The 27390-nt window shown below is 37.6% G+C and overlaps 1 long non-coding RNA gene across 2 annotated transcripts in view; it reads right to left on the minus strand.

The window, feature by feature from the left end:
• The window catches only part of LOC122230468, a 78782-nt gene that overhangs the window by 24046 nt on the left and 27346 nt on the right, over positions 1-27390 (minus strand). Inside the window, exons 3-4 of one of the 2 annotated variants that reach the window (XR_006207431.1) lie at positions 23694-23731; positions 5201-5466 (exon numbers count right to left, since the gene is read on the minus strand). The exons of the other annotated variant lie outside the window; for it this stretch is intronic. This is a non-coding gene — a long non-coding RNA (uncharacterized LOC122230468). Of the gene's footprint in view, positions 1-5200; positions 5467-23693; positions 23732-27390 lie in introns of those variants that run through there. 2 annotated transcript variants of the gene reach the window in all.

Below are 27390 nucleotides of genomic sequence, written 5' to 3' on the forward strand. Positions count from 1 at the left end.
TGTTCATCTGTTTTGTCTCTTAAAGTCCTCATATGAGTGAAGTCATATGATATTTGCCTTCTCTGACTAATTTCGCTTAGCATAATACCCTCCAGTTCCATCCATGTAGTTGCAAATGGCAAGATTTCATTCTTTTTGACTGCTGAGTAATATTCCATTGTATATATATACCACATCTTCTTTATCCATTCACCCATCGATGGACAGTTGGGCTCTTTCCATACTTTGGCTGTTGTTGATAGTGCTGCTATAAACATTGGGGTGCATGTGTCCCTTCGAAACAACATACCAGTATCCCTTGAATAAATACCTAGTAGTGCAATTGCTGGATCATAGGGTAGTCCTATTTTTACTGTTTTGAGGAACATCCATACCGTTTTCCAGAGTGGCTGCACCAGTTTGTAGTCCCACCAGCAGTGTGAAAGAGATCCTCTTTCTCTGGATCCTTGCCAACATCTGTCGTTGCCTGAGTTGTTAATTTTAGCCATCCTGACAGGTGTGAGGTGGTATCTCTTGGTGGTTTTGATTTGTATTTCCCTGATGATAAGTGATGTGGAGCATTTTTTCATGTGTCGGTTGGCCATCTGGATGTCTTCTTTGGAGAAGTGTCTATCCATGTCTTTTGCCCATTTCTTCACTGGATTGTTTGTTTTTTGGGTGTTGAGTTTGATAAGTTCTTTATAGATTTTGGATACTAACCCTTTATCTGATATGTCGTTTGCAAATATCTTCTCCCATTCTGTCAGTTGGTTTTTAGTTTTGCTGATTGTTTCCTTTGCTGTGCAAAAGGTTTTTATTTTGATGAGGTCCCACTAGTTCATTTTTGGTTTTGTTTCCCTTGCCTCCAAAGACGTGTTGAGTAAGAAGCTGCTTGCTTTCTCCTCGAGGATTTTGATAGCTTCCTGTCCTACATTTAGGTGTTTCATCTATTTTGAGTTTATTTTTGTGTATGGTGTAAGAAAGTGGTCCAGGTCCTTTTTTCTGCATGTTGCTGTCCAGTTTTCCCAGCACCACTTGCTGAGGAGACTGTCTTTATTCCATTCGATATTCTTTCCTGATTTGTAAAAGATTAGTTGGCCATATGTTTGTGTGTCCATTTCTTGGTTCTCTATTCTGTTCCATTGATCTGAGTGTCTGTTTTTGTGCCAGACTTATTTCTTTATATCCTTTAACAAAAAGCAGTGTAAAATTTTTATTTTTATTTTTATTTTTGAGTGGACTAGTTGCATGCAAGGTGAGGGGATTACAAATTAACCAATTTAAATACCCCAACCTAGCTCTACTAGTTGGCAGTTGAAAATTGAATGTAGGTATTATGTAACCAGTAAGAATGGGTAGAATGAAAGTTCACATCTATCAAATATCCATTTTTTACAAAGCGTTTTAAGATTTACCGTAGTGGGAGTAGGCTTTTTGAGGAGAGATTATAAAATAAATTCTTGATTATTTCATCCCTTTTACAAATTTTCTCCTATTACAATTTTGAGGAAGAAATATGATTTTGTTTTCTTTGATTAGTTTTATTCCTTAAGGGTACTCAACGTGTAAAGGCTTACTAACACCAAAGGTTGCAAGAAATGGAGTATTTGACTATTTATATAATAAATTCTGGCAATATTTACTCAGGTATATCATCAAGAAGGTTATTTACTCTTATTTTTGTCTGGGGAGGAAAGAGAGTTCCTCCCAGGACTTTTGCAAGCAAATACTGATTTTTACATATTTTGGTTTAGAAGTATTTATTTTTCTCCTTTTTTTTCCCTGAAGACATTTTACCCTATAGAAGTGCTACATTTCTTATTTTTTATTCCTTGAGAATAAGGGAAAAGAGCAAATGATATTTCTATGCTATCTGCAAAGAATTTGATTTTACATACTTGCTAACATTTTTGCCTGATAAGGGCTTCTGGAGTACAACTCATAGCAATTTTAGGTATAAGTCTATTACTCTTAAGTGATAACTGATAATTCTTAAATAAGTTGAACTAGAGGATAGCTGGTACTGACAGAGTGGCCACAGCAGTCACCATATTATATCTATGAGAATAATAAATATCATTACATCATTCCACTTTGATTGCCTTCTGTGGCCCTATTTTTAAGTCAACTATCCACAAGAGAGAGAATGACAGAGACCGACAGAGACACAGAGAGAGACAAGGAATAGAAATAAATAGGGTAGAAGGAATCACCCAATTACCTTCAGTAGTTCATGGCATAGATGAATTAACAGATTAGACAAACATAAATGACTCTATGTTATTGAATAACATACTTGTCCTGGAATTTTATAGTATTGTGCTTAAGGCACAGGTGATGGTTTTGAACTTAGTTTCAAAACCTTGTTCTACCATGTTCTAGCTATGTGGATTTGGACAAATACTTAACAGAAGCATTAGTTTTCTGATCTGTTAAGTGGGGTAATAATACATATGTTAAACATTTTTTTAGTGAGGATTAAATGAGCTAATCCTCATGCAAAGTTTGGAGCACACAGTCAGTGCTCAACTAAAAATAACTATTTTGTTTAAACAAATATTCAGGGATGACCGAGTCCTTCACTGATAAAGGGACTGATGGCTGAGCAGTGGTCCCAGTTGGGTGGCATCAAACAGGGACATGCTATGGCATAGGAAATTTGGCCTCATTTGGCCTCATTTTTTTCTTTAAAATTTTTTAATGTTTATTTATTCTTGAGGGAGAGAGAGACAGAGCATGAGCAAGGCAGGGGGCAGAGAGAGAGGGAGACACAGAATCCAAAGCAGGCTCCAGGCTCTGAGCTGTCAGCACAGAGCCTGACGCGGGGCTTGAACTCCTGAGCCATGAGATCATGACCTGAGCTGAAGTCGGACGCTTAACCGACTGTGCCACCCAGGTGTCCCTCATTTGACCTCATTCTGAAGCGCCAGTGAATATGTGTAGATGAGGAAGGAGAAGGACTGTTTTAGAACTTAAATTGACATGCAAATAAAAGGAAGCATGCTTTTGGGGCTAAGTAAATCCTCCTGCCTGGAATTTGAAAATAATTTGCTTGGCCACATGTGGATTTGTATACAGAAGTGAAAAAGGATGGGGTTGATCTGATAAATGGTCAGATGAATAAAATATATTTGGAAATAGGGAACTTTTGTGTTCTTAAACTAAACAATGAAGATTATAACACATATATTTGTGAAGGTGATTCCAGCAGTAATTTCTGGGTTGGATGGGGAGACAATGGAGTCTGTGGAGAGTGTTGATAGTCTAGTTACTGCACAGTTGGTTCTGGAAAGTACTATGGAATTGGAAAGCAAGAGAGCAATTCCAAGAGGCAGTTTGGATATGGCACAAGTTGGTAACACACTCAGGGCAGGAACTAAAATAGTGTAGCTGATAACATCTTAGTTTATTATTTTATCTGCTTCCCTATCATGTGAAAAGAACCTCCCATCCCAGCCCATAACATCCATATTGGAAATGGAGGACGAGTTGATCTTTGACTAAGAACTTAACCAGGGCTTCTACAATAGTAATATCAGAATTTTGGACTTACTTCAAGGGAAACTAGGTATTGAGGAATGGAGGAAGGTAAATTATTCTGCACAGGAAAGTAGGGGGAATGTGTGTATGTCCACTTGATTGGGCTCTTGATTGGGCTGGTGTAGGAGGGAAGATGTGAGAAGGGTAGAGAAGACATAAAGAATAGCTAAAAACTGTTATGACTGTGGTTTCTATTATCAAATATGAATTTTTGTGTGATGTATTCTTTTTCAGTATTCGCAGACATTCAGGCACAGGTGCAGTGCTGCCATGAGTGTTTTGTTGTGTGTGTTTGTGTGTGTATGTGTGTGTGCAAATGATGGAAAGGGACCGAGATCTATGCCTAGGTTGATGTAGTATGAAAAAGAATTTGGCCAGGGAAGGCAAAACGATCCTTAACTGAACTAGCTGAGTAGTGGTGGGAGCTGAGTGCCAGAGGTGTTCATGACAGTAGCATTCTGAGAATTTGCAGAATCCCAGGGAAGACATAGACTTCCCACAAGTCACTGGAAATGGGTTTGGGTTTTCCTTATTGTGACCTTAAGGGATTGGGTGACTGGCTGAATTTTTATGGGGATAAAGTTGACTTTACATACTTATGTTAGCAGGGATAAGAGGTGACTGTGTCTGTTTCTTTTAGTTGTGTGCCCTGAAAGCCCCTACCCTCTATGCCTAAGCTGCCTTGATGGCTCCTTGATGCTGCTGCCTCGGTAGGAGTCTCAGAGGAGTTAATTTGCCTGCCAGGCTGGTTTGGCTTCTCTCAGCCTTTTCACAGATACTGAGATGTCATATTGTGGGTGCTGTGTCTTTCTGACTTACCTCCAGGACTGAAAACCCCCCTCCCCCTACTTGTCAATAAAAATGACAGCTAGAGATGATCTTTCTAAGGCAGAGTAACATTTTAAATTTTTAAGTGCTTAATGTATACTCCCAGAAATGCTGGGAAGAGAATCTGAGGCACTAGATTTTTTTAGCTGAATGCTTTTAGGAATCTGTTTGGAGTCACCTCTTGGTCGTTGTCTCATTTCTGTCTAATTTTGTGGTTATGATGCTATTTTAAATTAAATGTCACAAAGCACAAACCAAATAAATATGTCATCTGACTTTTTAGCTTTTAATTCTTCTTAGTATTGTATTTAAATAATGTTCCTGCCTTTTAGTAGGCTGTTTTGCTCCTTAAATAAAAGGGTGATGTGGGTGGGGAGTTAATTGTAAAGAAAATAGAATTATGTGGGTATGTGGCTGGTGAGAAGGTTAAGGGCAGATTTCTTGAGCTTGAATCCTAGCTCTTCTAATTCCTAGCCCAGTAACATTGAAGATGTGAAAATCACCTGTAAAATGGGTTAATAATAATACCTACCTCAAAGGGCCGTTAAGATAATTTGTGTGAGGCCCCAGAACATTATTTAGGATCTAGCGAGTGCTCAATTAGTTATTATTATTATAACATTATTATTATTTATAAGAAAAATGAGTCTACTGGAAAAATCAATCTTACCATTTTATTGCTTTCACCAGTTTTTTATTCCAAACAATGGCTGGGGAGGGACAGAGAGAAAGGGAGATAGAGGATCTGAAGTGGGGTCTGTGATGACAGCAGGGAGCCCGATGTGGGGCTTGAACCCACAAACCGTGAGATCATGACCATGAGCCTAAATAAATCAAGAGTCTGACGCTTAACCGACTGAGCTGCCCAGGCACCCCATCCACGTTTTAATCCCCAGAAACCCAGAATATGTAATGTTACATTGCAAGGAAGAATTAAGGTTGCTAATCTGCAGATTTGGCATGAGGAGATTATTCTGGGTTTTCTAGGTTGCCCAAGGGTTCTTATAGGTGAAAGACAGGAACAGGAATCAGTATTAGAGTGATTCAACGTGAGAAAGACTCATCCATCCACCACTTGCCCTGAAGATGGAAGGGGGCCAGAAGTCAAAACTGCAGAACCTAGAAAATGTAAGGAAACATTTAGAACCTAGAAAATGTAAGGAAACAGATTCTCCTCTATCTAGAGCCTCCAGAAGGAATGTTGCCCTACCACCACCTTGATTTTAGCCCAGTGAGACCCATATCAGACTTCTGACCTCCAGAACACTATGATAATAAGCTTGTGTTGCTTTAAACCCCATGCTTCTGGTAATTTGTTATTGCAGCCATAGGAAACTAATACAGTACTGTATTTTGTCATGTTTTATGCCATGGGTTAAGGTTAAAATTGTAGTTTTGGTTTATGTGTTTAATATTTTAGGATACGTAGAGGCAGGATAAAGATCACTTTCAGAAAGGAAAGCAGTACACCAAAAAATTACCACCAAAGGTATAGATGGTAGTAAAGAAATGTTCACTGCTATTTAAGAGGAAATGTTATCTCCCATTCTGTTTCACTCGCAGAGATTACTCACAGTTTGAAGCACATGTTGGAGCTTGGAATGAGAACGGAGATAAATAAGGATCTTGTGCTATGGACAGAGCAAATCACTGAAGAGAATCTTACCTTGGGCAGAATGGCTGTGTTTGTGGAAATTTTGAAAAGATTAAACTGATGAGGCTCCTATTTATAGAATTATTCTGATTGTTTTTGTTTTCCCCAGGCTACTAGAGGTAAATACATGTGCTATTCATTGATGAATCTGTTTTTTTTTTTTCTTCTGGGGATATGTAAGTGATAGAGTATCTGCAACTTTTAGGTGTATTAAAGCTACAAAAATGAAAAAAAAGGATTTTAAAAGCAATAGTGTGTAGGCTGGCATGAGGTGAGGGTGATTATTTTGTAGTATAATTTTGTGGAAGGGGGTATACAATTTATGGGACATGAAACAGTAAAGTTTAAAGGGAAAAAGGAACATTTACTGGAAATGGATCACAGGGAGGGATTCAAAAAAGAGAATCTCAGTAGAATTAGTACAGCCAAAGAAGGCATGGAAAATAAAGAGGCCAAGTGAGCTAATGCTAACTAAAGGAGTTAAAAAGAATAATAAGCAGAGTCATTTACAACTTTATCAGGGAAGAAGAAATACAGGAGAGAGACAATGACCCATCAATAAATGAGGAGGGAAAAGAAATCAATGTTAGTTGTAAAATGTCTGAGCTATTGAACTGCTGTTTTCAAGTCCATATTTATAAAGAAATAGAAGACTGGATAATTAGGAAGTAATTAAGGTCCCGCTGACTGTGAGGCACTATTGATAGTAAATAAGTAAATAATTACCAATTGCATTGATAAATGTGTGCCTGTATAGAAGAAATGCATTTTATGATAAATTTACCTGATCCAATGGTAATTATTACACCACTTGTGAAACTAGCAATAGACTTGGGGAGTAGGGGGGACCTACCTCCAAACACACAAAATTAATTAGATGCAATGATTTCACCAGAGTAGAAAGACAAAGAGATGAACTCTTCAGGCTGAAATCTAGAGGATATTATATCAGTTTATTTAAAAAAAACACTACCCAACACACACATAACACTGTAGTAAAACAATTTAAAGTCTGGAGCACCAGGTGTGGGACTAGGAACTGTACAAAGTACACTTCTTAGTTGCTCATTGCCTACATAATTGGGACCCCTCAGGTGACCAATTACATAATTTTTACAAATGCTAGATAATTATAGGTTTAATAATCTCCAGAACTGTAATGTTATAAAAAATCCCAAAATCTCTGGTTTGTGCTACATAATGTGGACCTAGGTATGAGCTCAGTAGAATATGGATTGTATGAACAAATCTCAAACACTTAAAAAAATTTTTTTTATTTAATTAATTTTTTTTAAAATTTATATCCAAGTTAGTTAGCATATAGTGCAATAATGATTTCAGGAGTAGATTTCTTAATGCCCCGTACTGTCTAGCCCATCTCCCCTCCTACAAACTCTTCAGTAACCCTCTGTTTGTTCTCCATAATTAAGAGTCTCTCATGTTTTGTCCCCCTCCCTGGTTTTATATTATTCTTGCTTCCATTCCCTTATGTTCATCTGTTTTGTCTCTTAAAGTCCTCATATGAGTGAAGTCATATGATATTTGCCTTCTCTGACTAATTTCGCTTAGCATAATACCCTCCAGTTCCATCCACGTAGTTGCAAATGGCAAGATTTCATTTCTTTTTGACTGCTGAGTAATACTCCATTGTATATATATACCACATCTTCTTTATCCATTCACCCATCGATGGACAGTTGGGCTCTTTCCATACTTTGGCTATTGTTGATAGAGCTGCTATAAACATTGGGGTGCATGTGTCCCTTCAAAACAACATACCAGTATCCCTTGGATAAATACCTAGTAGTGCAATTGCTGGATCGTAGGGTAGTCCTATTTTTACTTTTTTGATGAATCTCCATACCGTTTTCCAGAGTGGCTGCACCAGTTTGCAGTCCCACCAGCAGTGTGAAAGAGATCCTCTTTCTCTGGATCCTTGCCAACATCTGTCATTGCCTGAGTTGTTAATTTTAGCCATTCTGTCAGGGGTGAGGTGGTATCTCATGGTGGTTTTGATTTGTATTTCCCTGATGATGAGTGACGTGGAGCATTCTTTCATGTGGTGGTTGGCCATCTGGATGTCTTCTTTGGAGACGTGTCTATCCATGTCTTTTGCCCATTTCTTCACTGGATTGTTTGTTTTTTGGGTGTTGAGTTTGATAAGTTCTTTATAGATTTTGGATACTAACCCTTTATCTGATATGTCGTTTGCAAATATCTTCTCCCATTCTGTCAGTTGGTTTTTAGTTTTGCTGATTGTTTCCTTTGCTGTGCAAAAGGTTTTTATTTTGATGAGGTCCCACTAGTTCATTTTTGGTTTTGTTTCCCTTGCCTCCAGGGATGTGTTGAGTAAGAAGTTGCTGCACCCAAGGTCAGCAGAGGTTTTGCCTGCTTTCTCCTTGAGGATTTTGATGGCTTCCTGTCTTACATTTAAGTTTTTCATCTATTTTGAGTTTATTTTTGTGTATGGTGTAAGAAAGTGGTCCAGGTCCATTTTTCTGCATGTTGCTGTCCAGTTTTCCCAGCACCACTTGCTGAGGAGACTGTCTTTATTCCATTCGATATTCTTTCCTGCTTTATAAAAGATTTGTTGGCCACATGTTTCTGGGTCTATTTCTGGGTTTTCCATTTCGTTCCATTGGTCTGAGTGTCTGCTCTTGGTGCTAGTACCATACTGTCTTGATGATTATGCTTTGTAATACAGCTTAAGTCCAGGATTGTGATGCTTCCTGTTTTAGTTTTCTTTCTCAAGATTTCTTTGGCTATTTGGGATCTTTTCTGGATCCATACAAATTTTAGGATTGTTTGTTCTAACTTTGTGAAGAATGCTGGTGTTATTTTGATAGGGTTTGCATTGAATATGTAGATTGCTTTGGGTAGTATTGACATTTTAACAATATTTGTTCTTCCTATCCAGGAACATGGAATATTTTTCCATTTTTTGTGTTTTCTTCAATTTCTTTCATAAACTTTCTATAGTTTTCAGTGTATAGATTTTTCACCTCTTTGGTTATGTGTATTCTTGGGTATTTTATGGGTTTTGGTGCAATTGTAAATGGGATCAATTCCTTGATTTCTCTTTCTGTTGCTTCATTGTTGGTGTATAGGGATGCAAACGATTTCTGTGCATTGATTTTATGTCCTGTCGCTTTGTAGAATTCATGGATCAGTTCTAGCAGTTTTTTTGTGGAATCTTTTGGGTTTTCCACATACAGTATCATGTCATTTGTGAAGAGTGAAAGTATGACCTCTTCTTGGCCAATTTGAATGCCTTTTATTTCTTTGTGTTATTTGATTGCTGAGGCTAAGACTTCTAATACTATATTGAATAACAGTGGCAAGAGTGGACATCCCTGTCTTGTTCCTGACCTTAGGGGGAAAGCTGTCAGGTTTTCCCCATTGAGGGTGATATTAGCGTTGGGTCTTTCATATATGGCTTTTATAATCTCAAGGTATGATCCTCCTATACCTACTTTCCTGAGGGTTTTCATCAAGAAAGGATGTTGTATTTTGTCAAATGCTTTCTCTTCATCTATTGAGAGGATCATGTGGTTCTTGCCCTTTGTTTTATTGATGTGTTGTATCACACTGATTATTTTGTGGATATTGAACCAGCTCTTCATCCCAGGTATAAATCCCACTTGGTCGTGGTGAATACTTTTTTAATATATTGTTCGATCTGGTTGGCTAGTATCTTGTTGAGGATTTTTGCATTCATGCTCATCATGAATCTATAGTTCTCCTTTTTCGTGGGGTCTCTGGTTTTGGAATCAAGCTAATGTTGGCTTCATAGACAGAGTTTGGAAGTTTTCCTTCCATTTCAATTTTTTGGAACAGCTTCAAGAGAATAGGTGTTAACTCTTCCTTAAATGTTTGGTAGAATTCCCCTGGAAAGCCATCTGGCCCTGGACTCTTGTTTTTTGGGAGATTTTTGATTACTAATTTGATTTCTTTACTGGTTATGGGTCTGTTCAAATTTTTTACTTCTTCCTGTTTCAGCTTTGGTAGTTTATATGTTTCTAGGAATTTGTCCATTTCTTCCAGATTGCCCATTTTATTGGCGTATAATTGCTCATGCCATTGTCTTTTATTGTTTGTATTTTTGCTGTGTTGGTTGTGATCTCTCCTCTTTCATTCTTGATTTTATTTATTTGGGTCCTTTAATTTTTCTTTTTGATCAAACTGGCTAGGGGTTTATCAATTTTGTTAGTTCTTTCAAAGAACCAGCTTCTACTTTCATTGATCTGTTCTACTGTTTTTGGTTTCAATAGCAATGGTTTCTGCTCTAATCTTTATTATTACCTGTCTTCTGCTTGTTTTGGGTTTTATTTGCTGTTCTTTCTCCAGCTCCTTAAGGTGTAAGGTTAGTTTGTATATCTGAGATCTTTCTTTCTTCTTTAGGAAGGCCTGGATTGCTATATACTTTCCTCTTATGACCACCTTTGGTGTGTCCCAGAAGTTTTGGGATGTGGTGTTATCATTTTAATTGGCTTCCATGTACTTTTTAATTTCTTCTTTTACTTCTTGGTTAGCCCATTCATTCTTTACTAGGATGGTGTTTAGTCTCCAAGTATTTGTTATCTTTCCAAATTTTTTCTTGTGGTTGATTTTGAGTTTCATAGTGTTGTGATCTCAAAATATGCATGGTATGATCTCGATCTTTTTGTACTTGTTGAGGGCTGATTTGTGTCCCAGTATGTGATCTATGCTGGAGAACATTCCATGTACACTGGAGAAGAGTGTATATTCTGCTGCTTTAGGGTGAATATTCTGAATATATGTTAAGTCCATCTGGTCCAGTGGGTCATTCAAAGCCATTGTTTCCTTGTTGATTTTTTGATTAGATGATCTGTCCATTGCTGTGAGTGGGGTGTTGAAGTCTCCTACTATTATGATATTACTTCGATGAGTTTCTTTATGTTTGTGATTAATTGATTTATATATTTGGGTGCTGCCACATTTGGTGCATAAATGTTTACAACTGTTAGGTCTTCTTGGTGGATAAACCCTTTGATTATGATATAATGTCCTTTGCATCTTGATACAGTCTTTATTTTAAAGTCTAGTTTGTCTGATATAAGTATGGGTACTCTGGCTTTCTTTTGTCGACCATTAGCATGATAGATGGTTCTCCATCCCCTTATTTTCAATCTGAAGGTGTCTTTAGGTCTAAAGTGGATCTCATGTAAACAGCATATAGATGGATCTTGTTTTCTTATCCATTCTGTTACCCTATGTCTTTTGATTGGAGCATTTAGTCCATTGACATATTGGAATGAGTACTAAAAGATATGAATTTATTGCCATTATGTTTCTGGTAGAGTTGGAGTTTCTAGTGGTGTTCTCTGGTCCTTTCCAGTCTTTGTTGCTTTTGGTCTTTTTTTTTTTCTCCATCTTTTCTTCCCTCAGAGAGTCCCCCCCTTAAAATGTCTTTCAGGGCTAGTTTAGTGTTCACGAACTCTTTTAATTTTTTTTGTCTGGCAAACTTTTAACCTCTCCTATTTTGAATGACAGGCTTGCTGGATAAAGAAATCTTCGCTGCATATTTTTCAGATTTAGCACATTGAATATATCTTGCCACTTCTTTCTGGCCTGCCAAGTTTCTGTGGATAGGTCACCTGCAAACCTGATCTGTCTTCCCTTGTAAGTTAAGGACTTTTTTTTTCCCTTGTTGCTTTCATGATTCTCTCCTTGTCTGAGTATTTTGTGAATTTGAGTATGATATGCCTTGTTGATGGTTGGTTTTTCTTGAATCTAATGGGAGTGCTCTGTGCTTCCTGAATTTTGATGTCTGTGTCTTTTCCCAGGTTAGGAAAGTTTTCCACTATGATTTGCTCACCTAACCCTTCTACCCCTTTTTCTCTCTTCATCTTCTGGGACCCCTGTGATTCTAATGTTGTTTCTTTTTAATGAGTCACTGATTTCTCTAATTCTTAAATCGTACTCTTTTGCCTTAGTCTCCCTGATTTTCTCTGCTTCATTATTCTCCATAAGTTTGTCCTCAATATCGCTGATTCTTTGTTCTGCCTCATCCATCCTTGCCACCGAGGCCTCCATTCAAGATTGCAGCTCAGTTAAAGCATTTTTTATTTCATCCTGACTAGTCTTTACTTCTTTTATCTCTGCAGGGTGGGATTCTAATCTATTTTCATCCCCAGCTAGTATTCTTATTATCATGATTCTAAATTCTGATTCAGACATCTTGCTTGTACCTGTGTGGATTAAGTCCCTGGCTGTTGTTTCTTCCTGCTCTTTCTTTTGGGGTGAATTCCTTCCTTTCATCATTTAAAGGAAGAAAAGGAATTGAGTAGGTAAAAAAATAATTAAATTAAAATATTAAAAACAACACACATACACACACAAAATCAAATAAATGATGCTAGATTCTAGGTGTGTTTTGGTCTGGTTATTGGTTATTGAAAGGAGCTTGATAGATTAGAGAAAAAAGGGAAAAAAAGAAAAAGGAAAACATTTGGAAATTTGAGAAAATGAATACAATGAAATAGAATAAAATGAAATGATTGAAGTAAAATAGAATTTGAAGAATATACAAAACAGTAAAAAATTCGTCTAAAAAAAGAAAAATATTTTTAATAAAATTGTAAATAAAAATAAATTTTTTCTCTTTCTGTATTCAAGAAAAAGAAGTGAAATGAAAAAAAAAGAAAATTGAATAGATGGACCAGTGAACAGACTGAAATATGATTGAAATTACATCGGTTTCCCCTAGAAGTCAAACTATGAAGCATTTTATAGTGCGTAAACTAAGCAGGCAGGGAGATTTGTGGTGTTCCTGAGCGAGGTTGGCTCAGTTGGGTGGGGCTTAGTGTAATGGCTCCATTTTCCACTAGATGGCACTGCTTTGCTTGCTGGGGTGGATTGTTGTGGCACTTGTAGGTGTGTAGACGCATGCATGGGAGGGGTGAAAATGGTGTCACCCAGCTACCTCTTTAGTATTGGAACTGTGTGCTCTCCCCCACTAGCAATTGCACACCTATCCTTTGTCTCCAGCTTCTGAACACTCCCCACTTTTATACTGTCTGTGACCCAGCCGTTAGGTTGCCAGGTGGCACCTCCCGCGTGAGTTTTATCTCAGATGCGGCTGTGTTTCCCTATCCCTTACTTCTGAGGTACCGTGACTTTGACCCGCTCAGGCCTTCTTGGGGAGGGTTTCACTGAGCAATGGCCAGGTGCTGACCATACCCAGGAAGAGTCGCGGGTATTCGTGCTGTTGCCGATGTCCAGACACTGTGACTGGGCGCCAGCCCACACCAGAAAAAGTTCACAGGATTGTTTATAGCACTGTTTCAGGGATTATGGAAAATCACAACACAAGTCTGGCACCAGGCTTCACCCTTAATGACCTTCTTCCAGCACCAGTGGATGTGGTTGTTCTCTGGGGTCTGCTGGGACCGGGTAGCCACACAGCCTCTACTAGTAGGGGAACTGCCTCTTCCTGTGTGGCCCAAAGACCCCTGAACCTCACTCTGCTCCTGGGGATTTGCCCTTCTTACCAGAACACTGCCAGGTATTGAGCTGAGGAGTTTCAGACTCTGTGCTCCCCCTGTTTATAGAGTCTTAATGGAATTTAAATCCTCTCCTTTTTCCTTTGTCCCTTTTTAGTTCAGACCCTGTGGCTGTTTCCACTTTTCCACTTTCTCTCCAGCTGCTTTTGGGGGGGGGGTGTGCTTTCCCAAAGTCTCCCCCTCCCCCTGTTTCTGTCCTCTCTCCACAAGCAAAAATAGCTCCTTGCCCTCTGTGCTTCTCTCTCCCCCAGTTCACCTCTTCACACCATGTACCTGCTGAGTTCTGTGGTTCAGGTTGTGCAGATTGTTGTGTTAATCCTCAAATCAGTTTTCTAGGTGTGCAGGATGGTTTTGTGTTGATCTGGCTGTATTTCATGGATGTGAGACACAACATCTTCCACGTTGTTCCGCTATCTTTGGTCCTCCTCCCAAATCTCATACATTTTTTACTAATTAATGAATCAATGTAAGATTGTACTTTTTTTGGATTTTTTTTTTTTTGGTAATTTAGAGGTGGTGCAGAGTGGTGAAGAACAAAAGATTTGAAGCCAGACGATCTAGCTTAGAATCCTGCCTCAATTTCATGCAATGAGCATATGAACAAGTTCTTTAAGCTTTTCAAGGAATGGTAATCATATTTACTACATATTGTTTTATGAAGATAAAATGAAATAGTTGATATACAACTCTTGGCACAAAATATGTGCTCAACAAATAAAATGTATTATCATAATAATATGGTAGATTTGAGTAAAACATATGATACAAATGCTTGCTTGAAAGCAAGAGAACCCAGAATCTACTTTAATCTTGAGTAACATAGGATTTGGCATATTGGTACTTGATAAGTGGTAGCTATTAATGTGCATTTATTGTTTAGCCTGTTACCTTGGAAAAATTATAGTCTCAGTTGACCTCAATTTCCACATAAATTAGGATTAACCTGTATTTTTTTTGAGCATTTACCATGTTCTGAGCATTAGAGCACATGATTTCTGAAAGAGTGGTTAAAACCAATATACAGGAAACAGTTGGAGGTAAAAGCAGGGCTAAATGCTCATAAGTGCATCAGCATTTCAGAGAACAGAGGGGATAGGCTATTGTAGCAAGAAGGAGAAAAAATGATATTTTGGGCCTTTAAGGTTACTTAGGAATTGGATGGACAAGGAGGTGGTGGAGAGGCTGGGATGCTTTTCGGGTTAGATGGTACAGCCTGAGGCAGGGTATGAAGGTAGGAATGAATGCATCTGGGAATTGCATTTCTGAAACAGGGCATATGATTGTGTATGAGATCTGAGAATTCTGCCAGAAGATTTGAAATTAGAGGACATTCTCTTCAGGTGAGGAGAGGTGAGTAGATATTGACTGAAAAGGAATATTAAGGTTGGAGAAATAATTGGAGGACAGACCACAAGGATGCTGTCATTTGTAATACCTGTCTTCCTAAGTGGGGTATGGCTATAGATGAAATGATATATTTTTAAAAACACTTTTTAATGTTTACTTAGTTTTGAGAGAGAGAGAGACAGAGCATGAGCAAGGGAGGGGCAGAGAGAGAGGGAGACAAAGAATCTGAAGCAGGCTCCAGGCTCTGAGCTGTCGGCACAGAGCTGGAGGCGGGGCTTAAACCCACAAACTGGGAGATCATGACCTTAGCTGAAGTTGGATGCTTAACTGACTGAGCCACCCACGTGCCCCAAAATGAGACATTTGAATCCCTAAAACTCTTTCCTTCTTGTGAAACTCTACAACCGTCCTCAGAAATTTCACTTTTCTTGTCTTTTTCCACAAGTAGGCTAGAAGTCCCTTAAGGTGGGAACCAAATTCTGTTCATTTCCATATGTGACCACTTGACACAGCGCCTGCCACATAATCATGAATGCAAAATACTTGTGAGATGGATGAAAGCTGCTGTAGGTTATAAACATAAAATGATATTTAATATTTGCTCATAATTATTTTAGTTACACATTTTGTCTACATCTAATATGTCTTACAGTATGGCTTGCACGTTGAGACAGAATACCTGCTAAAAAACAGAGATCATATTTCAGAAGGAGAATGTTCCCTTTCTTTTAGGCACCAAGGCCAAGCAGATTATGATGTTAGGCAAGAAATTTGGATTTGGTTTCTGGCAGTTGTAACATAAAGAGAATCACACTGTGCTTTCATTTTCTGATAAGCAGCCCACGACATTCAACTGCAGAGAAAGAGTTTTCCCTGGAAACAAACTTGAGGAAGTGATCACATGGGAGCTTGTAATATTTCAATTAAATTGTTCCCATATAGGGAGGGATATTCAATTGGATATGAGTGAGCATAAAATAGACTCTAGAGAGAATTGGCACTGAGACCAACCCCATTTCTTCCGGCTCTCCAGATGGTTCAGGGATGAAATTTACCCAGTATTTTTTGGTTGTTGTGTTTTTTTTTGTTTTTGTTTTTTGTTTTTTTTTGGTTTTGGAAGTGCTGTCCATCTGGAAAAAATAACCACAAATTCAATTGTTTAGAAAGTAAAGATATTTAGGTATAGTTAGAGAATGGAGTTCATATTAAATGTTTTTGCTTTGAAACTTGGTAAATAACTTGGAAAATAGCATAAAACACTTTGCTGGGCCATGGCTCATAAATCTATAACATTGCTTTTATTAATTTGGAATCTTCATGAGCTGAGATGAAGAAGAGAGTCCTTGAATTGATTTCCACATTATGCTTATTTTGTGATCATCTGTGTACTGAAAAGACCACCCAATTCATCTCTGTTGTAACTAACACCAGATTTTGTCCTGGATTTGAAATCTCTAGCTATGACACGCAACATATTTAAAAAATCTGTTTGATTGATAGTTTAATCATTGTTCACTATTACATCAGCAGCCAGGCCTAGTACTCCAATTTTGAAAGATTGTTTTGCCTCTGTCCCTGTGTCACACAAAGTACTTGTGGCTTGCCAATAGTAGATCTGATTGCAGCTTTATAGATTTCAGACATAGTTGAAAGTTTAAATTTTCCGTTATGTTCTTGTGGTTATCTTTTAGACGGCATGTGATTTCTAGTCCTCCTGTTATAAAATAAAGTCAACTTTCTAATCATTTTCATTGTGTGCTCTTGTCTCTTCCTTTCTTTCTTCCATATTTATATGAGTGTCAACAATTTTATACTTTTGAAAAGCCCGTGGGAAAGCCAGTCACCACTTGCTTTTTTTTGAACTGAAGCAGGCAAATGTGTAATCACGTTTTCATCTGGGTGTAGTTGCAACTCTTTCCTTTTGGTTAGTGTCCTCTTTCTAAATTTTCTATGTGATTTAACAATCATGCAAATGACCATGGCTTTAAAAGCTGAAATAATTCAACGAGGCCTAAAAAAATATCATTGTTGCTAAGTACAATTGAACTTGACGTTGGATTTATCCATTGATGGTATACTCTGGTGCTCAGGCAAAATTGTTAAGTAGGTAAAGTCTGCGTAGAGATCCTGCATCCTAGGCATTTTCTCTGATGTCCTCATTCCCTTTATGACATTTTTGGGTTTCTTCAAAACTCCCTTCATCACACCTATGGCACCTCACCTGATTTGTCTTTTTTGGCTATAATCCATGTTTTGGCTTTAAATAAGAACCTTAGTTAACGTATAATTGATATACAACAAACTCCTCTTATTTATAGAGTATGATTTGATAATCTTTGACATATGTGTACCTCGGTGGTCACTACCATCAAGACAATGAACATATCTACCACCAACCAACGTTTCCTCATGCTTCTTTATGAGTCCTCTTCCCACCTATCCTTGAGCCCCACTTCATCCCTAGACAACATAGATTTATTTTTATTTTCTAATATTTTATATAAATTGAATCATAAAGTATGTGTCCTTTTTGGTGTGTAGTTTAGTTTGGCTTTTTTCACTCAGCATTGTTATTTTGAGATTCGTCCATGTTGCTTTGCATATTAGTAGTTCATTCTTTTTATTGCTGGTAGTATTCCTCAGACAGACATACCACAATTTATTTATTTACCTGCTAATGAGTATTTGGGTTGTTTCCAATTATTGGTTAATACAAATGAAGCTGCTATGAACATTACGCACAAGGGTTTGTTTGGACATGTTTTCATATTTCTTGAGCATTTACCTAGTATGTACAAATGGCTGGGGCACATGCTAGATATATGTTTAACTTTTTAAGAAACTGCCAAACTCTTTTCCAAAGTAATTGTACCACTTTACATTCCAGTTGTTCCAAATCTTTGTCAACTCTTGGTATTGTCAGTTTTAATTTTATGTATTCTAATAGACATTTAGTGCTCTCTATTTGTGGTTTTAATGCTTATTTCTCTAACAATGTTAACAGTCTTTAATGTGCTACTTGCCATTTATGAATCTTCTTTGTTGAAGTGCCTATTCAAATCTTTTTCCTATTAAAAAATTGAGTTGTTTTCGGATGCCTGAGTGGCTCAGTCAGTTAAGTGTCTGATTTCGGCTCAGGTCATGATCTCATGGTTTGTGAGTTCCAGCACCACGTTGGGCTCTGTGCTGACAGCCCAGAGCTGGGAGCCTGCTTCAGATTTGTGTGTGTGTCTTTCTCTCTGACCCTATCCTGCTTGTCCTCTGTCTCTGTCTCTCTCTCAAAAATAAATAAACATACACAAAATTAAAAAAAAATGAGTTGCTTTCTTATTACTGAACTTTGAGAATTCTTTATATTTTCTTGATGTAAATTCTTTGTCAGATTTATGACTTGCAAATGCTTTCTTCTGGCTTCTGGCTTGTCTTTTCATTCTCAGTGTCTTTCTCAGAGCAAAAATTCTTAATTTTAATAAAGTTTAACTTACTAATTTATCCTTTTCTGGATCACATATTTACTATTGTACCTAAGAAATCTGTATAATCCAAGGTCACAAAGATTCTCTCCTATAGATTTTTCTAGAACTTTTATAGTTTCAGATTTTACATTTAGGTTTATAAGCCACTTTGAGTTAGTTTTTGTATATGGTGTGAGGTGTGAATCCAAGTATCTTTTTTTGCATATGAGAATCCAATTGTTTATTACCCTTTGTTGAAAAGAATATCTATCCTCTACTGCATTTCTTTTATATCTTTGTCAAAAATTAATTGGTTATACAAAAAACAGAATCAGACCTATAAATACAGAAAACAAACTGATGGTTGCAAGGAGTGGGGAGATGGCGAAAATAGGTGAAGTGGTCTGGGAAATACAGAGTTTCAATTACAGAATGAAGTCATGGGAATAAAAGGCACAGTACAGGGAATATAGCCAGTGATATTGTAATAGCATTGTATGGTGACAAGTGGTAGTGGCACTTATGATGAGCATAGCATTATGTAATTATGTAATTCAGCATCAGAGATGCTGAAACTAATGTAATATTGTGTGTCAACCATACTCAAATAACAAAATTAAAAAATTAATTGGTTATATATGTAGCTCTAATTCTGGACTCTGGAAGTCAGGTTGTGTAAATTCTTCAACTTTGTGCTTCCTTTCCACAGGTTTTTTTTTTTTTTTTTTTTTTTTTTTTTTGCTTATTCTAGGCTCTTTCCACTTTTATATAAATTTTAGAATAAGCTTGGCAATTTCTACACAAAAGCCTGTCATGATTTTGAGCGGGATTACATTGAATCTATAGATCAGTTTGAGGTAAAAATGACAGCTTAAGGATATTGAGTCTGCTGATACATAAACATGGAATATCTGTCCATATATTTAAGCCTTCTTTAATTTCTCTAACCAGTGTTTTGTGATTTTCAGTGTATACGTCTCAAACATCTTTTTTCAGATTTATTCTCAAGCATTTCATAGTTTTGTGCTATTGTACATGATGCTGTTTTAAAAAATTTTACTTTCCAATTGCTTGTTGTAATAGAAATATAACAGATTAAAAAATTTTTTTTAATCTTTATTTTTGAGAGAGAGAGAGAGAGAGCACACGCGCCAGTGGGGGAGCAACAGAGAGAGAGGGAGACACAGAATCTGAAGCAGGCTCCAGGCTCTGAGCTGTCAGCACAGAGCCTGAGGCGGGGCTCAAACTCACAAACTGCAAGATCATGACCTGAGCCAAAGTCAGATGCTTAACTGACTGAGCCACCCAGGCACCCCTTTCCAGACTTGATTTATCGCCCAGATTATAGTCTGTCTTGGTAAATGTTTTGTTGCACTTGAAGATAATCCTGTTGGTATTGGATGCAGTGGTCTGTAATTTTCAATTATGTCAAATTGGTTGATAGACTGTTTCAAGTCTTCCATATCCATACTGATTTTCTACTTCTATCAGTTATTGACAGAGAATGTTGAGATTTCTGCCTACAATTGTTGATTTGTTTAGTTCTTTCAGTTTTATCAGTTTTGCTTCATACATTTTGAAGCTTGTCATTAGGTACATAAGCATTTAGGCTTGTTATATCCTGTTTTTGAATTGATACTTTTATCAGTATGAAATGACCCTTTATTTTTCAAAGTAAGTGAAGCCTTTAATGATGTTAGAAAGGTAGTTGGGTTGGGATAAAGGGATAGCTGTCTCCTGCACTTCCCTTCCTGGGATGACCAGCTGCAGAGAAAGGTCTCTTCCTGATGCCCACCATAGTATGTCCATGCCACCCCACAGCACCTCAGGTGTAGGAGATGAGCTTGGGCATCTGCCCATCCTGGACCTAGGTCCCATTGGTGCTGTCTGAGGAGCACTGGAACTGGAAGGTCACCTTTCCACACTGTTTTTTGTCATGTCTTCCTGCCCAAAGTACCTGAGCTTACTGGCATGCAGAGCAGCACTAGCTTTGTAGAAGGTGTCCTGCTCTACCTGCACAAGGTGTTCAAACCAGACCAAGAAGAAGTTGCTGGAGCCATCTGAGACAAATTTGGGGAAATAACCTTTTTTACAATTGGTAATATTTTTTACTGTAAACAGAAAGAATATTTACTATGTATGTTTTTTTTTTTAATTTTAATGTTTAATTTTGAGAGAGACAGAGAGATAGAGACAGAATGTGAGAGGGGGAAGGGCAGAGAGAGACACACACAGAATCCAAAGCAGGCTCAAGGCTCTGAGCTGTCAGCACAGAGCCCAATGTGGGGCTCTGACCCACAAACCGTGAGATCATGACCTGAGCCAAAGTTGGACACTTAACCAACTGAACCACCCAGACACTCCACTATGTCTGTTATTAATATAGCCACTCTAACTTTTTAAAATCCAAAATTAGCCTAGCATATTTTCCCTCATCCTTTAACTTTTAACCTAATTGTGCCTTTATATTTAACACTTGCACTTTTTTTATCCAGTCTAATAGTTGCTGCTTTTTAATGGGGATATTTAGGCCATTTATGTTTAATGTGATTATTACTACAATTAGGTTTAAATTTACCATCTTGTTTTTTGTTTTCTATTTTTTCATCTCTTCTTTATTTTCCTTTATTGTCTTTATTTGCCTCCATTTGGTTGAATATTTTTAATGAATCTCTTTTGACTTTCTTGTGGGCTTATTAACTTAGTAACTCTGAATTATTTTGGTGATTGCTTTAGGGTTTATAGTGATAAGCTAGAGACACCACACTTCCCATATTGGATGCCAGATTTTATTTAGAGCATAAGGGCCTCACACAGCATAGTTACATTTCTTCCATCCTGAACTTTGTGCTGTTTATATCTTACATTTTATTTCTACATATGTAATAACCTGACAGTACATTGCTACCATTTTTGCTTTCAATAGTCAATTATCTTAAATATCTTAAATAGGTTTAAAAATGAGAAAAAAGATCTTTTATATTAACTCTTGTAAAACTGGTGCTCTTCTTTCCTTTGTGTAGATCCATACTTCCATCTGTTATCATTATCCTTCTGCCTGAAGGACTACTGGTGATTAAACATGTCAGCTTTTGTATGTCTGAAAAAGTTTTCTATTTTATTTTATGTATTTATTTTTTAAGTAGGTTCCATGCCCAGAACTCACAACTCTGAGATCAAGACCTAAGCTGAGATCAGGAGTCAGACATTTAACCAACTGAGCCACCCAGGCACCCCTGCTCTCTATTTTTAAAGATATGTTGCTGTGGGGGTGCTGGGTGGCTCAGTCAGTTAAGTGTCCGACTTCAGCTTAGGCCATGATCTCGTGGTTTGTGGGTTCAAACCCTGCGTCTGGCTCTGTGCTGACAGCTTGAAGCCTGGAGCCTGCTTCAGATTCTGTGTCTCTCTCTCTCTCTCTGCCTGTCCCCAGCTTGCTCTCTCTCTCAAAAAATAAATAAAACATTAAAAAAAAGATATGTTTGCTGTGCATAGAATTCTAGGTTTACTTAAAAATACAAAGAAGATACTGCACCATTGTATTTTGGTTTGCATTACTTCCGACAAGAAATCTGCTACCTCCCCTATCTTTATTTCCCATGTACATATCTTCTTTTTTTGTGTGTGTGAATTCTTATTTTTTTTTTATTTTTTAGTGATTTTAAGCAATTTAAATATGATATGCCTTGGTATAGTTTTCTTCAATTTTCTAGTGCTAGGGTTTGTTGAGCTGCTTTTGAACTACTTGGATCTGAAGGTTTATACATTTTATCAAATTTGAAAGAATTTGGTCATTATTTCTTCAGATACTTTTTCTTTAAAAAATTTTTTTTAATGTTTATTTTTGAGAGAGAGAGAGAGAGAGCGCACACGACTGGGGGAGGGGCAGAGAGAGAGGGAGACACAGTATCCAAAGCAAGCTCCAGACTCTGAGCTATCAGCACAGAGCCTGATGAAGGGCTCAAACCCATAAACCGCAAGATCATGACCTGAGCTGAAGTCGGACGCTTAACTGACTGAGCCACCCAGGCACCCCTTCAGATACCTTTTCAGTCTCCCATTCTCTTTTCTTGTTTTTGGGGACTTCAATTACATGTATATTAGGTCACTTAAAATTGTTCCACAGCCTACTAAGTCTGTGTTCATTTTTTTTTTTTTTGTGGCAGTCTATTTTTTTTTCTGAGTTTCATGTTGGATAGTTTCTATTGCTATGTCTTCAAGCTCACTAAACCCACCCCCCCCCCCAATGTCTAATGTACTCTTAATCCTGTCCTACTATTATTCTTTCTAGACATTATAGTTTTGATACCTAGAAGTTTGACTTGAGCCTTTTTATATCCTCCACATTTCTGTTTAACATGCTTAATCTTTCTTCTAGATCCTGGAACACACAGAACATAGTTATAATAACTTTTAATGTTTTTGTCTACTAATCCTATCATTTGTGTCCTTTCTGGTCAGTTTAAATTACTTGATTTGTTTTCTGATCATAGCTGGGCTCTGAGCAGTACTGCAGCTCTACTGACAAAATTGGACAACTCTGGCGTGCACTTCACTTTACCCTTGCCTGTGGGACTCAGCGATTTGGAACTGATCATCCACTTGGAGGCCAGTCCTCCAGCTGGGTGGTCTTCCCAACCAGACCCCATACGCTCCTGGCTTACTTCCCTCTCCTCTGCTCGGCCACTCCTCTTCTAGATGTAGGATGCCTGGTGACCAAGGCTGCACGGGTTATGTCAGTCAGTGAAAAGTACTTTTTTTCTTTTGCAAGTTGACCCCATTTATTTAGTTTTCACAGATAAGATATATTATTTTTCAAGCTTATAAATATAACACATACTCATGTGGACAGCTTAGAAATTTTGGAAAAGTGTGTATCACAAAGTTAAAATCAACCAGTAGTAACATTTTGTATACTTCTGTCTGTTTTACATAGTGGAATCTTATACTGTATGCACACTTTAAATTCTGTTTCTTTTCAGTTATCTTTCCCAATATCACTAAAATTATTTTCATGATTAATGCTATTTTACCATAGAAGCATGCCATCATTTATGTAACTATTTCCCTATAATAAGACATTTTTAGTTTGCTTCCATTTTTTTTTTTGTTATGTCTTTCTACAGAATTTCTTCCTGAATTTGGGATTATTTCTTTAGGATAGCTTCCCAGAAATGTAATAACAGGGACGAACATTTTCAGGCACTTAAGACATAATGCCAGATTGCTTTTCAAAGTGGTTGTAACGATGTACACTTAAACTCAATCAGCATTTGGCACAGCTTTCAGTTTTACCCAATAAATGTTTTTAAACTTTATAAGTTTGTTTATTAAAGTGAGATAATATTTAATAAATTTGGTATTTACCTTGAATTAAATGGTCAGTTGAGATTTTTCTTGGGTAGCTAAAAAAATAGGAGAAAGTGTTTGTTCTACTTTCAGATCAGTTTTTAAAAATTCACTTGCATCCATCTTATAACCCAAACCAAGTAGTGTACATCCTTTTCCTTTCATTTGGAGTCCTACATTTGCATGAATTTGACAAATCAACCATAGAATGAACGTGTTATTCCTTAATTTGGGTGAGAGTTTCCTTTCATGACTAATGTAAAGAATTTTGCGGGGATCTGCTCAAGCCTGGTAGAAGCCCTTAATTCACTATGCTATTTGTTTTATTTATTCAGGATTTATATCTTGCCTCCTACTAAGCTGGATTTGAGGTGACTTCTACATAACAAGAAGAGTAAGATAAAGAATACCAAGAATAGAGAAAAAATGTTAATGGGAAACTAAGTTAATTTTTGCATCTGGATATTGGTTTTCAAATCATCACTTTGTGACATTTTTTTGCACATTATTGTTATTATTATTATTATCATTATTATCTTGCCCTTGAGCTCTGCAGGCATCTTGTAAGAACTGACTGGGATGAGAGAGCAAGCCAGAGGCGGGGGAGGTTGCTCGTACCTCGGCATTAACCTCAGAGGTCCTCTGGGGATGCTGGGGTCTCACTTTCTCACCGGAACACTATCATCTATCATATTCATAGTGTCCCAGGAAACCCCTGAGAGGGTACCCTTGCCTTAGAGGACAGCTCTCCAGGAGCTCTTGCGGCATTTGGCGGGCAGCATTTCACAGACTACCGGCTTCTGTGGTGGGATGACAATTTGTCTTTGACTTCATCGAGGGTCCTTTGCACAGTGGTGCAGCAGGAAGTGGAAGACCGCGGCCCTGCTGTTGTGCTAAGAAGTCATTATCGCCAGACAGAGCAGAAGTAGGGACTGCAGATAATGGGCCTCTCTGGCTGTCCAGAAATCATTACATGACTGAGGAAGAAGCAGCAACTGTTTTAAATCCCATTAGTGGGGTTGATGGGCTGTCTGGGACAGGATGCCTATCCCTGAACCAGCAGCTTAGAATAACTTCTTATTAACCCTCAAATGCTGGGAGCTGTCATTTGTCAGGCTGCAGTACGATCACTTTTCCAAAAAGGACAGGAAATTGTGTCAGGTGCCTCATACATTATCTCATTTAATTCTAACAATCAACTTCTGAAATTGATACTAACTCCTCTTTGCAAGTGAAAAGCCTGAACTCCACTTAAGGTCACATAGCTAGTAAGTTACGGAGCCAAGATTTTAACCCAGATCATCTGAGTCTAAAGCCTATGTTCCTTTCATATACGAACTGACTCTAAAATGCTGTGTGTATGTGGCTGAGGAGGTGCCAGAGTATTGTGGTTCATGAATGATCTTCACAGTGGATGACATTAATGACTCAAGACCTGACACTAAGCCTTGAAACACACATTTTAGCTAACTTGAAATACCTACATTTCTCTCTATCGACTCCATTTTCAGAATTTACCAATACCAATACCATTTAAAAATCTTCTTTCCCTTTCCAGAAAAAGCTTTCCTTCCTATATTTTGTTCTATAGAAACTCAGAACTAAGATATAGTTAATTTCATAGGCTGATTGCCAAATATGATCCAATGGGGAGGAGCAGCATATATTTCTTTTAGCTAAAATCTAAGTTTCTCCAAGTATCCTCAGTAATCCTGATTTTTTTCTTAAGCCTAAGAGTTTTAGTGTTACAAAATTAGTAGTTTTAATTGTGGCTTTTGGGGAATAATTTTTATTTGTTTAAATGACTATAGGTTATTATTAAACAGGTTTTTAATAATTTTCAGAATAGATATAATGATTTTAAGGTGAATATTATAATGATGTCTTCTAATAACTTGCTTTACAGAGTTACATGATAGCTAAAGAATCATGGTCATGGGATATGCTGAATGTAGGTGTCTTCAAAAAATATTCACCTTTTTTTCATTATGCTATTTTGTGTATTGAATAATTCATTGCCAAAACATAAAAAAAATTCTCAATAACAAAAGCATGTTTTTAGTTAAGGACCACCTCATTTTTTTTTTTTTTTTATCAGACTATCTGCAGGCTTGCAAAGCTAGATTGTATAAACAAGTTTTTACAGAAGAATTGCCACAGTGCCAATTCCAATGTTTTTGCCACTTGGATTCCACTTTCTTAACAGAATAGTTATGAGGCAAATTGGTGTCCAAAACAGAAATAGTGTACAGAAATAATCTGACTCTTAAGGAGTCTTTTTGCATGTTGTAATCAATGCCTAATTATATTTATTCCAGCTGTCTAAGGCACTGTGCCAGGCACTTGGGATTTTTCCTCAACTTATAAATAACTTTTTTTAAGTAGGCTCTACAGCCAATGTGGGGCTTGAACTCATGACTCTGGGATCAAGAGTCGCATGCTCTACTGACTGAGCCAGCCAGGTGCCCCTGTCTTCAACGTTTAAGATGTAATGTTAGCAAAAACTTCACTTCTGTGTTATTTGGAAATCTTGTGGAGTGTTTGAAGCTCATATCTATTCTTCAAGCTCAGCTATATATTAGGATGAAAGAATGTTTTGGGCATGAGGGCAATAAACTAGGCAGATGCTGGAATCCACATGATTCTTAACAATCTACAGGTGAGTTATCCACTGTGTGGCTGTCCTACAGCAGATTTCTCATCCTAGGATGTTATTCCTTGCTAAAATAGTATTTCTGAGGGGACCTCCTCTTATACTAGTCAACACACTAATCATCAGTCTACTGACCTTGAGTAAGTGTCTCATGTATGAGGCACTTATGGCAGTAGTAATAGGTTTATACTGAGAATTCAAGGATGAGGAAAACAGCTCTGACCTTCAGTTTGTGGGCATTTGTGAAAGGTTTTAAATCATGGATAGTACTTTAATAATTAGAATGAGGAAAGTAAACTCCAGGTTGGAGAGGATGGTGTATATTTGATTGGTCGCAGGATGGGTGTGGTAGGAGCAGGAAGGAGGAACTAAGCATTAGAGACTTTGAGGAGAGAGAATGCATGGAAGTTGGCAACAGCTCAGACGCGGAGGTGGGGCAAAGGAGGAGAAAAAATGGATAAAGCACACTGAATTTGGTGATTAGGAAGTCATTTTTGATGCCTAAATGTGCCATGTCAATAAAATAGCTGAAGACAGAAGCCACATTATAGGGAGTTGGGGGTACGTGAAAGGACAAGAAAGTGAATTCAGTCTATTCCTTAAGAAATTTGTTAGCGCAAGAAGGGAGAGAGGGGAGGGACTGACTGACTGAGAATTGAGCAGGTTTGAAGGCAAAAGAGAAGGGGCCAGGGGCAAGGTGGAGATTAAAAGAATGAGCACAATTCACAGAAAGAGGAAATGGAAGAGAATAAGTGAATTTACAAGTGGAAGGGTTAGCTCTGAACAGGAAGAGAGATGTCTATTCTTTTGAGAGAGAAAAGAAGAAAAAGCCAAGACTAAGCAAACGTAAGAGAAATTTTGAAGTGGCCTGTGGGTAAGGCATTGGGTCTCAAATTTGTTGATCCTGATTGTATAAAAATCTATTGGGAGGTAAGGATGATGTAAGAGGTCTGACTAATTTTTGTGGGGTAGAGGCTAGGAACCCATGGTGATGAGGAAGATAACTAATCATAAATGAGTCCTAGCTGATGTTAGAGGGACAGACTGTGATGTCAAGGGCAG

Source organism: Panthera tigris, chromosome C2 (genome assembly GCF_018350195.1).
Source record: "Panthera tigris isolate Pti1 chromosome C2, P.tigris_Pti1_mat1.1, whole genome shotgun sequence".
NCBI lineage: Eukaryota > Metazoa > Chordata > Mammalia > Carnivora > Felidae > Panthera > Panthera tigris.